A 14968-nucleotide genomic window follows, 5' to 3' on the forward strand; every position below is an offset into this window, starting at 1 on the left:
CAGTGTGTGAGCTAAACGGGAGCCCAAAGCCAACTTTCAAAGGGTAAATGTGAGATCTTTTCAAGGGAAAAAAAGAAAATCAAATCCCAACTGCCAGACATCACACTATTGATTATTGTTTAACTTTGAAATCCATCCCACTGTTCTTTGACTGACAACGCCACGAGAATTAGGCTCGACAGGACAAAATGAGGCATAGTTTATAGCGTCTGCCCGCCTGTCTGGCTGTCTAGGGGAAGGAGGGCTTCTGAGCAGCACCTGTTTGAGCGTGGCCATGCTTGCTTTATTACTGGAGCTAGAAAAAGGCAGCTTCACCATGCCGTCCTGCCTGGGACCCCAGCCTTACACGTAGGGAATTTCTTTTTTTTTTTTTTTTTTTTTTTTTTTTAAAGCTGGAGGATATTTTCTACACATACTATGACAGTAAAGGCAGGATGTTTGCTGTCCACTGTTAGTTATTATCTGGCAGCGTCAAGTGGAAAATACTAATAACATTCAAGGTTGCAAAATTATAATGTTTTAATAGGCCTTAACCTTTTGCAGTGTGACACCCTTTTAAGACTTTGATTTCAAATGGCAAAGTCCAATTTTTTCCCTATTATGTTTTGTAAATCACTACAGCCATGGGGCCTTATTTATTTATTACTCCCATCGCTAGCAGATACTTAATCTATAATCCAATTTTATCTCCCCCAAAAACTGATTTAATTTACCTTATGGTCACCACAGCAACTGTGGTACTTGACATTAATAAGGTTAAAGAAGGAATTCCATTGCCTGAAGTGTTCATTTAAGAACTGGGAAAAACTTTCTAATAACAGAAATGTGTAATTGCCAACCAGCAGCCCAGAAGAACAAAGGGCAGACATTTAGAGAGGAAAGGAGCAGGCTGGATGGGACAGAAGAGCAGATGGGGAGGGAAAAGGGGAGAAGAGGCAAAGTAAAACAACACAAGAGAAGTGGGAGCTCTTGTTGTGCTTAATCAGATGAGAGTTACAATTAGTACATAATTTCTGTGCTGGTAGAGAAATGGGAGTAAGAGACGTTCTGGCAGGCCTTCCTCAAGGAGTAAAGCAAACCTAGGGGAGAAAAAGGCAACAGAAAGATTTGGGGAAAGTTTCTAAATATGCCATGGGCTCTTTTTCTTTCAGGCTAAGTTTTACTTAGACAAGCCTTCTACTTTTCATCTCCTCCCTTTTCTGTCAGCCCGCCAGAACTGCAGTATGCTCAGTTACCAATGAGAGAAAAAAAGATTGCGGTACCTTTCATAAAATTTTATGGAATTGCTGTTTGCTGTTTTGTTCTAAGCTAATTCACAGCTCAGCAGTCTAGTCTGTCTTCAAGTGTTCTGTAGCTGATTTCCCATAAGGAAACCTGCAAATCGTATAATAGGGACTTGATTCCCAGAAATTATTATTATGATCTCTTGTGCATAATACAGTCTTCGGAATTCCACACGTGGCTGAACTGGCCTCTTTTAGAAAGACCTTGGTCTCAACTGAAGAACCCTGCGTGGTGGAGACTTTGACACATTCCTTGGTAACCTGTCTTGACTGTTAAAAATTTCCATCTTGTTTCTAGTTTGAATATATAGCTGACTTTCAGCATTTGATCTTGTTATACCTTTGCTAAGTTCAAGTCATCTTATCTTTCCTTATAGAAGTAATTATGAAAGACTGTGTTTAAATTGTTTCTTATGTTTTTTTCTGTGATAAACTGAATAGATCAAGTTCTTTCAGGTTTTTTATTAGGTATATTTCCCTGAAGTTTTTCCTCTTTAATTGATAAAACTCCTTTTTAAACATAGATGCTGGATCGGCTTCTTGTACTTAGCCACAGTCGACAGCATTCTAGCCCACATATTAAAGCAGAACCAAATTTACTTTTTTTTTTTTTTTAAGAGCAGACTGCTTCAAAAGGCAAAGCAGCAATAAATAAGCTATGATTGTGGGTCTGGAGAAACTGAAATTTCACCATAATGTGGTGAAAGAGAGGAACGTTTGAACCTGTTTCTGTGAGTGACAGAATTATGTTGATAGCTTATTCAAATGCATGGTAGACTCCTCCTAACAGCTGTGTTACCTGCCATGGCCAGGCCCCAGTCTCAACCCCAGGGAGATCATCAACCATTCAGATCTCTGTGGAAAATTCAAGGGTCACGTTCAGTCTAGACCAAAAGAAAACTGTTGGGAAACATAAGCGTCTGCAAACATATTTAAGTACTGTTATGAAGAGGACAGGGACCAATTATTTTGATTAGGCAATAAGGCCAGAACAGAGAAGACTTAGGAAAAACTGTCTAAGAAGAGTTAGTCAATGCAGTAAGGTTCCAAGGGAGGTGACCAGTCCCATCAGTTGAGATATTCAAAGCTATGCTTGACACCCATCTTTTGGGGATAGTTTAGCGATAGTGAGATCACTTCTGCTATGAAGCAGAATGATGGATTGGGTTGACCCAGCTGATATTGCTTCCAAGCCAAATGATCCTGTGGTTCACAGTCTGCCAGCACACCCAGTTAGGCACTCAGCTTCTCGAGCAACTTTCCAGAAATAAAATCTATTAATATAAAGTGTGTGCGTATGCACGCATGTTTGTGTAACTCTAAGTACGGGGTAGTAAGCTACGTAACTGCTTGGGATCTATTTGTACATTGCAAATGGTGTTAGAAAGGGCAGCTCCCCGGCCGGCGCTGTGCAGAACTCTGCTCTTTTGTCTGTGCTGCTACTGGCTGTGCCACAGAACTAAACCCAAGGTAATTCTTCAAGAACATCCTGTATTTTCTTGCCGTTCCAAGTTTCTGACAATGTGCTCACGAATCTTCCTACCTCCCTTATACAGCAGGCATCACAGGGAGAAGTGTGAAATGTCAGTGTTGTAGGAGGTATTTTGAGATATTCAGCTTACCTCTTATTTTCTTAAATATATCCCCAGTGTTCTTCTGAACTTAAGTACAGACTCTTCTGAGCACCAGCCAAAATGAAGATGCATTTGGATCTGGCTTAGTCAGAAGGCTCCTGTGCTACAGGCTTCAGGAGCCTGTCTTTGACATGAAAACACTGTGAAAGTGGCTGTGAGCATCTAGAAGATATCCTTCCTTCTCCTGCTTCAGGACATCACTCCTAGGGAACTGGTCATAGAATATTGATCTAGGTCTTCACTCCAGGAATTTTGGCAGTTCACCTCTTTAGTAAGAGGAAGGAAAAAGATACATTACTTTTTTTGAAAGTAAAAATCAGGTGCTACAGTTCATTTTCTATCAGGTTCACTACATCTGGGAAGGTTTGAAGTCCTATTAATACCGAATTATTTCTGTGGCCTCATTCAACAGCATCATGCGTTCCTGGATTTTTAGAAGTTGGACTTCTAATAGTTTGTTTTTCAATAGATCCTTTGCAAGCCTGTCTTGATGTTACTCCACATGACTGGGTGGAAGGTGAGTAACACTACCTTTCAGCATGATCCTTCCTTGGCTGCACATTTTAACAGCCACCTTCTGACTGAAGAAAAGCACGATAGCCCCAGAAGTTCTTTTCATCCCCAGCGCAGTACTTACTCAAGAGACGCATGTACACATGCTGACATTTACAAGCGCAAGGAGTAGAGATGGCTCACAGTAATGAGGTACAGTTTCTTAAAAAGCTGATGGCCAGCCCTTTAATTTGAAAATGTTACTTTTTCAGCTGCTGTTTATGCTGCTGGCTTTCTGTGTTCCATTAAGTAGGAAAGTGAGACTGGCCTGATAAATACCTTATGCCAGCCTGTATAAGCTGATGATGGAGAGAAATCTTCAGTCTTCACGGAATGAATTCAGATGGGCCAAATCACAGCACTTGTTCAGGAATGTCTGGCTGGTGCTCAAGACCAGTGTCTTTGTACTCTGTTACCTTCTAGTTACAAAATTTAAGTATAACTCAAGCCCTGAACATTGAGAGTTGAGAGCGGTGGTGTGTCTCCTCATGATGCTTTGGTCATGTGAAAATCAGTCCAGTAAATAAATACTGCCATTCTGTTTCTCACAAAGTGCGAGTCACACTCCAGCTGTTTAAGAAAGAGGTAAATGCAACCTTCTGAAGTTTAGCTCAGAAATAGCTTTCAGATCTGTTGAATCCATGCCTCTGCAAAAAAAAGTTAATTTTTTTTCTCAATTTCAAAACACTTTGTAAATGTTACCTAATATTTTATCTCTCTGCTTTTGAAAACCGATCAATTTAGTGCAGAGACAGAAGAATAAAGGAAGTGCATTTGTAAACCTTGACTATCATCTGCTGTCTGGACAGGTCTAGGACAAAATAAAAGCCGTGGCTTGGACAGTGCTTTGTACCAGAGCTGAGTTCAGTTGCCTAAAGATAAATCTATGCAAACATCATTTGGCTATGTTATTGTTACTGTTTGTCCCATAAATGGTATAAGGAATTCTTGTCATAATATGAAATTTAATAAAAATAAACAATACATCCTGTGAATCACCTTCACAGAATCTAACTATTCTGACAGGTTCTCCTTTAAACATACCATTTCATTATGAAATCAGAGTTGTTCACTAAATTAGTATATATCACACTGGTGAGTCAGAGCAAGATCACCTTCTCTTTGCTTGAGGATCCTACCTCTGTCGACTGAAAATAATGTTCCTTGCCTGCTAACGGTGGTGAGATCTTTTACATTCAAGAGATGAACAGTACCCTGAGTATATGGTACAGAGCCCCTGTGAAAGCTTCATTACACTGAACTACCACCCCTACCCTAGCTCTAACTCTCCCCTCCATCCTGTTTCATCAAGACTAAAGTGGAAATTCAAATTTTAATACCGTGCTCCTTTACAATCGTGTAGATCCTGAATAATCCCCTTTAAATCAGCTGAGTTACCATGATGTAACCAAGCACAGGCTGTAGTTGCAGTTTCCCTGAAGGCACTCTTCCCCCTGCCCCAAATGTAGGAAAAGCATTATTGTGCTACTGATAGAATATCTGTACAATAGAAATTTGTTTTTATTTGTTCTCTAGCTCAGCAGAACTGTGAGAAAACAGGAAACTGAAGTGTAAATTCTGAAATGCCCATGATTCCTGGAAACTTTATATACGTTATTGCACTTGGACACTTTCAAAACAAGCTGCTAACCAAACTTCATATTGGGCTTTTATGTTCTTGTTACACTGAAACTACAAATAGGTATATATCAAAAAGTCTGAGCTTATGTGGCTGTAATTCCCCACTGAAAGGAAGAGCAAATAAGTAGTTTTTTCTGGTGGAAATTTTTAGAATGTTTTGGTCTTGCATTATGTCAAAATGAGATTTAAATATATTTGACTTGGCATCTTTCACTTTGATCCCCCAAACAATTATTAATTAAATCCCAGAATCCTGATGGAGCACAAGAGTAGAGATGTGAAACTGATGAAGAGCGGAACACTTGAGTGATTTGCAGAGGAACAGAATCTAGCTGTGCCATTCTGTTTATGTTTATACTGCTATTTAGGGTTCACCATACAGATATTTTCAGCCCAGTGTTTGCCAGCCATTGATACTGTAAACCTCTTTGTTCAGCCAGTCACTAGTATGGAACTTATTCCTCCCTTGGCTGCCTTCAGCCAATATTTTTCTGCAAGATGTTGAGACTTTCTCCAGTCATAAAGCTCTCGAGCACAGGGAGTCTACCTACCTACAACAATCCTACAAGGCAGGTTCTGAATTCTGAACCTTTTCTGCTTCTTCCTGTTTTTAAAGCACATAGAGATAGGGCCAGGAGGAAAGACACACAGTTCTCTGACACAAGTTTTAAAACTGTTCCCCGGAGTATAAAGTGTGATTTTAATGATTTTGGTGCAGATTGCAATGGATGGCATGAGCTGGACGTGAGGCTATTGTGGTTTAGCTGACTAAGGGCAACCAGAAGTTCACTTCTGCATATCTGTATGAGCAAATCCTCTTCTTTAAGCACTGCAGAAATTTTATTTATTCACTCTATTTTTTCCAGTGCTTTGGCTTTTAAAAGGTGATTTTCTTTTAAAACACCTTGGTCGTTTGTCTTTCCAAAAGCATACATAATCACCTACAGCTAAAATTCCTGCACATTAGAACCTCTTGTGTACAAATATTCAGCTTCACATCTCACGTTAAGCAGTATTTCCTGGTTTGCCTTGAGTAGCTATTAGGATTTAGTGCTCTTATATGGGTATTGCAATCTCAGGCAGTGCCAGGAAAAAACTAATAACTCCTCTTTAGCAGAGCTTAGGTTTTAAAAGTTAATGAGGGACACTTGAAAACTGGCAGCTTTTCAGTCTTAGAAGAAAGAATAAGACTAAGTATGATGTAACGAAAAGGGAAAAAAATAGAAGGTCCTTCCATTTGTCCTGCCCCCATATGCTCTTTGCAAGTACAGAGTTGAAGGTGTGATGCTAGAGTAGTAGCAGTGGAAGGTCACTAACGCTCCCAGGTCTGTTTTCAAGTGTCTCATAAGAAGTACAAGTTTCTAAATGGGTATGCGATGGTAGGAGGGGCAATAAAGGACACACGGGCATCTTCTTTTTTCTTATCTTTTTTTTTTTCATTTCCTGGATATATAGGAGGTAGAATTTATGTGTGTGGGTGTAACTTAAAATAACATTAAAAAACCCCTCTACTCTGGAAATGAAAACCAGCAGAGTTAAATCATAAATATTGTTTAGTCACTGCTGGACTGCCTGAAAATCACAGAAGTATCATAAAGTCCAATGGGAAAGGATTAGGAATATTAGTGGGAGAATTTCTGTAGGCTATAGAAGTGTTATTGCAGAACTTTTACCAGGGATTATGAGCATTAATCTGTGGTTACATCTGCAATTTACAGACCCCCTGGGATTTTTTTTCAGAATGTGGCCGTACATTGATAATAAATCACAGCCACGTGATTAAAATTTGTACTTTTGGCAAGGATGACAGAGCATTAGGAACCCCATTCTAAGGTTACGGCCCTTATTTGTTCTTATCTCCATCCACTGTCACCTTTTATTTTGGATACTTCCGAACAGATTTGTACCTTGTCCAATGTAAACAGCAGTGTGCAAGTGAGCAAGTGCTTTATTTTTTTAAAATTATTCTTCTGCTGCCATGATTGTTTTTAATGTAGCCCATGTTTAGTGTTACATAACTGGTTTATGCACTTAAGATGACCTACTGGAATGACGTCTATCACAATATTTTACCTAGCAGCAGATAGAATTTACAGTTTTCCTGTACCAAAGAAAGTGAGTCAAAGGCCTAGTGGTCTGTTTTATCCATTTTATGCTGAAAGATCTGTGATGGAGGATCTCGAGAACTGGTTACCTTTGAACTGGTATGCTGCTATCCAGGGTTTATAAGCGTAAATCAAGCCCCGGTCATGCTTGGCATTCCAGTGACAAGGAAGGAGAAGAATCGTGTGAGCGAGACAGTTTATAAATGCTTTGAGACTTCTGGATAAAAATATAACACAGGGAAAAGTGGCGTTCTAGGTTTAGAACCGGCCATCACATATTCGTACGCATGAAGATGGGTAATACTAAGCATCAAGGAGGGCATCAGTGGACTCCCACTGTGGTTACTTTCCCCAAGGAAAACTCGTACGAGCTATATGACACTTGTATCAAAATATGTTTGCTGAAAAATGGTAAAAGCTTTCACCACAATTGTCAGAAAATGGTAGGAACTTAAAAATTTTGTCAGAGTCTTGCAAAAAATTAACCAGCCCATTTTTCCTTAACCTCAGGTGTCAGCCAAAGCATTTTGGCAGAACTTTTTCTTTAACAGCAAAATCTTTCCAGAACTCAACACTTTGTTGAAAGCCATATTTGAGAAATGATTTTTTTTTTCATTGGAAATTACATTGCTCTGTAAGAAATTGTGAGGGGAAACTTTGATTACTAAGTAGAGGAGTAAATGCTCCATTTTGGTTTTGCTATTTTCAGGCAACAGATCTGGGCAAATGCTCCATTTGATTTCAGTGGATTACCTTTAGGAATGCGATTAATCAAAATCGGTTAGAAAGACGTGGATATAAAGTGCAGTCTTGGGCAGCTGTAGTTATTTCACTTGAAGTCTGGATTTTACATTCTGGTTTCAGAATCTTCCTAGGCGTGTGACTTACCTGAAAACAGGCTGGGAATAGTTGCAAAGTGTTGTTGTTTGTGAGTGTGGCGGGCAAAACTGATAATGGTGAATTAATATTTTAATATATCTTCTTTCAAACCCAGCGTGCACCTTAACTTGTCTTCCTGCTCTGTTATATGAAAATACTTTTTAGACACTATGAAAATACAAATAAAGAGTAAGAAATAATAATTAAAATGTGATTTGCTGCCCTTAGAAATATAATGACTGGATAAGATTGTGGAAAATCTAAAATGAATCAAAAACCCACTTGCCTTCAACCATATTCTTGCCTTTAGAGAGAGAGAGAGGAATTAACTTTCTTATTTTATTTATTCTTACTTTATCTAATCTGATCCACTTTTCTTTAGATCTGATTCATTTTGTTGGAATAAATCTTGTATTTTAACTACTTAAGGCAAATTCACGAACAAACTTTCTGTCATAATCAATGAAGAAATGCAAGCCAGACCCTTCCGTAAAAGTGATGGTAATTCTCCTGAGAGCAGCATTGGCTTTTTACAGGCAGAACAATACATATCCAGTTTACGTATACTATTTTTAATTAAAAATTTAAGAGCATCAAAACCATGTAACCGTGTATGAAAAGGTCAAACCCACCTACATTTGTTACAGGAATTTTAGAGAGATCTGTCTGTGATAGAGCCTGGCTGTATTACAGCTGAATGGTGACTGTAGGACAAGGTTTCAGTGTGACGTAGGACATCTGTAGTCCTTCAGACTGGACTGCTGTAGTTACATGGTACCTAACAGATCTTAATTTCTTATACAGGAAATAGGAAAAAGAATTCTGTATCTGAAGACTAATTCTTAGGGGAAGTCAGGATGCATTGCCCTTATAAAGCAGGCCCAATGCTCAGCTGTAAATCATTACAGCTGCCTTTAAATCAGTGAAGTTATGTCAATTCGTAACAGCTGAAAATCTGTTACAACAAGAAAAAGACTTAGTAATTGCCACAGTCCTCTCGTAAAGGATCAATGAATAACAGATATTGTAATGACTATAGGACTGAAACTAGTTCCGAGTTTCCTATAAACTGCTCCCCCGTCTTCCTGGTCAGGCTGTAGCGTGGCACAAGCAATATGAAAACTAAGGATGCTGCAGAGCGCTCAGCTTCCTCCTGGGCACATCCATGTGAGTGATGATCAGATACTTAGAGCAGCCCTCAGGACACTGCGGTGAGCAGTCAGCTCTGCAGGCAGCCAGGTCGGTTTGCTGCCTGGTGCGTGAGTGAGCTTGGGAGTGTTGAAGGACAGCTTGACACGCTTGACAGTTACCTAGACTGGTTTGGGTGGTTGAATGTGCTCTAGGGAGAAGGGACTGTGGCTGTGTCTGATTCCCGCCTGGAGCGGTTTATGGAGAAGAAGCCTGTATAATGGCCTCTGGTGAGGCCGCACCTCGAATACTGTGTTGTTTTGGGCCCCTCACTACAAGAAGGACATTGAGCTGCTAGAGCGTGTCCAGAGAAGGGCAATGAAGCTGGTAAAGGGACTGGAGCACAAGTCTGATGAGGAGCAGCTGAGGGAACTGGGGTTATTTAGCCTGGAGAAGAGGAGGCTGAGGGGAGACCTTATCGTTCTCTACAACTACCTCGAAAGAGGTTGTAGTGAGGTGGGTTTTGGTCTCTCCTCCCAAGTAACTTGCGAAAGGACAAGAGGAAACGGTCTCAAGTTGTGTCAGGGGAGGTTTAGATTACATATTAGGAAAAATTTCTTCACCAAAAGAGGTCAGGCATTGGAACAGGCTGCCCAGAGAGGTGGTGGAGTCACCATCCCTGGAGGTGTTCAAAAAACGTGTAGACATAGCACTTCAGGACGTGGTTTAGTAGACGTGGTGTTGGGTCGACAGTTGGACTTGATGATCTTAGAGGTCTTTTCCAACCTTAAAGATCCTATGATTCTATACCCCTGGGGTGATAGACCTGTGGCTGCAGCGTGGTTGTAGTCAGGTATGAAATAAGAACTTGAGATCTACCAAATTTCTTCCCAAGCCAATTGAAAAATATATACATATATTCCTCTGTGCTCTGAGCTCTCTGCACGTGAACTATGGTGAATATTTGCACATCTAGCCAGCAGAGTACTTTGGGGAAAAAAAATTATTTTTAAGATGCTTTTTATGGCATCCAATCCTAGGCTGCTTCCAGCTAGACTGAGATTTTGTGTGGCTTTCTCTCATTTTTTTTTTTTTATTAACCCAAGCCAACTCTCCTATCACCATGTTAGTTACTGAGAACCTTTTCCCTTATTCCTTCTTGGGGATGTTCTCCTTGCAGGTGACTTTCAGTGCAGCACTTCAGAATGAATGGAAGGAGTCAGGCAAGCCATGTTGCAAAAATGTACCATTTTCATTTTTATTTCAGACTTTCTCAGCAGCTTCTGTCATTCATTTTCCTGCAGCCAGAAGACCAGCATACCAGGTTTCACAAACAGTGCCTTAGCAAGGCTGTTCTCTGATTGTTCAGAGTAGGCTTTCTTATAGAACAGCTTTTAAAGTTTGATTGCTTTTTTACTACCTTACTGCTATTCCTCCTACGCAAAATCATACTGACGCCCACCTGTGCATCTGCAACATGAACCAGGTTATTGGACAGAATGCTGTTTTGCAAATTTTCATAATTCCCAACTCTGTGATTGGAGAAGGTTGCTGTGGGAATTTTCATCTGATGAAAGGTCAGTTGGGAAATGTGAGGTCTGACATTTCTGCTTTGCACAGACAGCTATAATTATCTTCATATTTTTTAGCTCCAGAGTTATTGAAAACAGATTTAAGGAAAGAAAAAAGAAAGCAAAACTTTAATTCAAAACTCACTAGAAGAAAATGCAGGCTATTTTCATGAGCTCTCCAGCCCGAGTTGAGAGCTTTATGTTATTCCTGCCTATAACCTACTTCTGTCCATCTCACTGCATGAGGCTCTTTTCTGTAAACTTAACTCCTGATCCTGACGCACCGGCCATCCATTTAAAGGAAAGCACTGAAACGTGGCAAAGTGACACTAGAATGGTCGAAAGGTATTCCTTTCTGCATGACAGATGAACTGGATCCCTGCCTACACAGGTGCTGTCGCTTTTAGCCTGGGACTGTATATAGGGTGTATATATATATATTTTGTTAGAACGCAAGTGACCTCAGTAGATCAGACACTCTGTCCAGGGGCCAAAAGGCATTGCCTAGGGAAGAACGTAAGAACAAAATGGTCCTTCTCGTTGTACTCTCCCAGTACGTTCATGATTAAATTCCAGCTGTCAAAAAAAAAAAAAATTATTTTCCTCCAAAAAGAATGATAATTTTTCTTACTTTCCCAATGAATGTTCATTGCCTCAGTGTATCTGGCCTCTTAGAAGCTCCTGTTCCATTGCAAATGCGGTTGTGAGTGAAAGGTCCATGGTGAGGGAAGGAAAACAGCCCCTGAATTAACTGCAGCAGCCTATCCAAAGTGGAAGTTTTCTGCATCAGCTTTATTTGTCAGGCAACCTATGTTGTTGCTAACACTTCCTAACTCAGACTAAATTTTACACTCTCAGTAGTGTGTAAAATAAGCATAACTGGCCTCATTATATAGACTGTAATTCCCTCTGGCTTAGTAGATTATCCTCTTTCCAGGAATCATGTGGATACGAGGAGCAGTGCTTTGTGATGGGAAGCTCTTGCTTTGTTATAGCTTTCTGTTAATTGCTTTCTCTGCTAGGCTGCATTTCCATTCCTGCTGTGTATTTTGTGTCCAGCTAGTGCCAAACACCAAAACAGGTATTCATCAGTTTGGCCCTTTCACTTTGCACTTGCTTCATAGCTTAAAAATACGGTAAGACTGTTTTTAAGATTCCTAGTACCTGATAAGAAGAAAGTATTTTCCTAGTATAAATTCAGTGAGATGTGTTGAGAATCTCTAAGTAGATTAAAGTCACACTGATTGACTCTATTCTGGTTCAGGTTTTCTCTGTGGTACTGGTGTGCTTTTATGCTAGGTCCGATACTGTCTGTTGCCCTGCTCCTGGCAGGAAGCAGTGTAAAGCTGACATAAACTCCACTTTGGGGGTTCTGGCTAATTCTAGAAAAATGTAATCACGTGCCCACACCTGATCCAGATCAAAGTGTGCTATTGGGTGATCTGGTAGTGCATGACCTGGTCTTAGTACTCGTGTAAGTGTAACTTTGAATAACCTGGAGATGAATGTGGTATGTTCAGACTGCGACTGGTTTTTCTCCTGAAAACGCATCTGCGACAATGTTTTTCATGAGAAGAATCTTGCACAGGATGAAATAGTAGCACTTTTACATTTTCTGAGGTAAAAAAAAATAGCATTACTTAAACAAAGTATCTGTGGTTAAGTAATATAGCCCTAACAATTAAGTACTTTAAACACACATTGTGCAGTTTGTCAGCTTTTGTCTCTGCAAAGTGTAATGTAGGCGTCTTTTTTTTCTTTAAATAAAAGTTTTATCTCTAAGTTAGGTTAATCTGAAACTCAGTCTGAGGCATCAGAACAGAGCTAACGTGGCGGGAGGGGTGATCCCTGGCACAACCAATTGATTTGGACTAGAACCTTTGGGAGAAATCACAGGCTGGCTTCCTTCCAGCCCTCCCCTCTGCTCTGCTGCCCAGCTTCAGGTTTTAAGACTTTTATCCTGAATAAAGCCTAGGAATATGTATAGAAAGAAAGGATTGTAGCTGACAAAGGATAATTAAAAGGATGTAAAAGGAGGATGAACTTTTAAAAAAGACCGTTCTTGAAAAACCTCTTGCTGTGACAGTCCCTTCTTTGCACTGATTTACTCCGTTTTGCCAGCTTGTGGTTGCTATCTTCATTTACGTGGATGCTGTTCCATGCCATCACTGCGCTCATTCAAAGCATTCTCAAAACTCCTGTGGGAGTGCAGACAGCCTCGAAGAGTGTTTGGAGGTTAGGGAATCGTGATTGTTGGTTCATTTTTAAACTTTGTGTATGTCTGCAAGGAAGTGCATCTTCCAAACTCTTTTTAGAGAATTTTAAACATGTTTTTCTACTAAAAGTATTTTTGCATCTATTCTTGCTTTTTCAAGTTGGTTCTGAGTTTAATTCAAGCAGAATGCTTTCATGCTTTCATCTAAAAATAGTTTGCCTACATTTTTTATCCATTAGACCAAAAGAGGCTGTGGTGCTGTTCTCCCACCTCATCATACTGTTCTTCCTCAGAGGGCAGCAGCAATGCCAAGCTGTAAAGATCCATGCCAGTGCTTGTATCTGGCCTCTTAGAAAAGTCACACGTATTTTTGCTGGCAGTGTAAAAACAGACTCTGGGTCTGTGATGTGGTTAAACCTATTGACAAGTTGCTGAGCTGTCTAGTGATGGTGTTTTCAGTTACTCTGTTGTGCTCATTCGAACCACTATAAATGCCATTGCTGTTGCAGTACCATTTCATGGAAATGCTTGATGATCTTCTCTAAAGGCAAACATTGAAAGATAGGATGTCTGGTGAAAGACTGGGAGGCACATGTACCCTAAGGAAGGAGAGCAACCACTAGGAACCAAAGATATTGATGTTTGCACCAAACTGCAATTTCCCAGGAGCATTGTGAGTGGTTGCCCAGAGATTAGGAAACAAGGAAATCCATACAACCGACAGAATAACACATGGAGGGGAACTGGTGTAAGTTTGATCCAGCGTTAGAGCAGAATGCAAGCAGGACAGGAGCCAGGTTTGGAAGAATAGCTGACAGAGACCAGCTGCCTTAACGCAGGCTGAATAACAATGTCAGCTGCTAGGTTTGTCTTATAATGGAGTAAGCAAGAAGTCAAGTCCACTGATCAGCCTGTAGCTCCTGTTAGTCTGGCCTTGTTTTATTAGGTACCTGTACCTGTTTTATTAGGTACCTTGCTGCCTGGGAAGTTGGTAGTGGGCAGATTGTACGCAGGCAGAACCCGACACCAGCTAACTTCCTGAGAGCTGCCCTCACAGCACAAATGCTGGTAGCCTATGTTCAGTGATAATAAAGACTCCCAAATCAACCTGAGGACCGTTTACTGTCCATCTCAGATACTTACTGATGTGATGATGGTGTAGATATTGCTGAGAAATGTCTGCTTTGCTGTGAAGCCATGCTCAGAGAAGTTATACTTTTGGAGAATGTTCCCATTCCTTCAAAATTCAAGTTTATCACAGGCTTACGTGAGAATTCAGCCCATGGTTGTTGCATTTGCAGAGCCTGGGTTTTTGGATACTTGCGGGGAGAGTGTTTCTTTTATTCTGTTATAACCAAGTTTTCAAATTATTCTGCAATTGCTCTCGCTAATGTCTTGAGACAATATTCAATTCACTGGATGTACTAATTTCTGTGCTGCTCTACAGGGCCTGGATGCCAAAGTTGTAACACTTCTTAATTTCAGTTTATGTGAACTTGGAGTCATCTGTAAATGGTATCAGTAACGTACTTAATTATTTCAGGCCTTGAGACGTGAAAGCTGAGGTAGTGTGGAGGGTAATTACAGTACAGAAGTGCCTAAACATCTTTGGGTCTTGCCAGACCATTTGGTGTTTCGTTGACTAAAAGGCAGTATCAAAGGTGTTTACCAAATCTGAGTGTAAATTGGCATTGAAATGACTGGGGAGGCAAATGTTACCATCAACAGCGGCAAAGGAATATCCCGGATGGTGCTGAGATGGGGGAGGAAAAACTTGCATTAGCCATGGCTGCGTCTGAGCCGTGGCTGTGTTTCACGTGGCTCCGGCCTGTAGAATTAAGCAATCATAACTGTGGTCTTGCTAAACATGTTAATGCAGTTGGTTGGCTTTGTTATGACTTACTCTTTCTTGTCACAGCATTGCAAAGCGCCTCACCCTAATTTAAACCATATGGACTGG

This window comes from Grus americana, chromosome 12, assembly GCF_028858705.1.
Source record: "Grus americana isolate bGruAme1 chromosome 12, bGruAme1.mat, whole genome shotgun sequence".
Lineage (NCBI taxonomy): Eukaryota > Metazoa > Chordata > Aves > Gruiformes > Gruidae > Grus > Grus americana.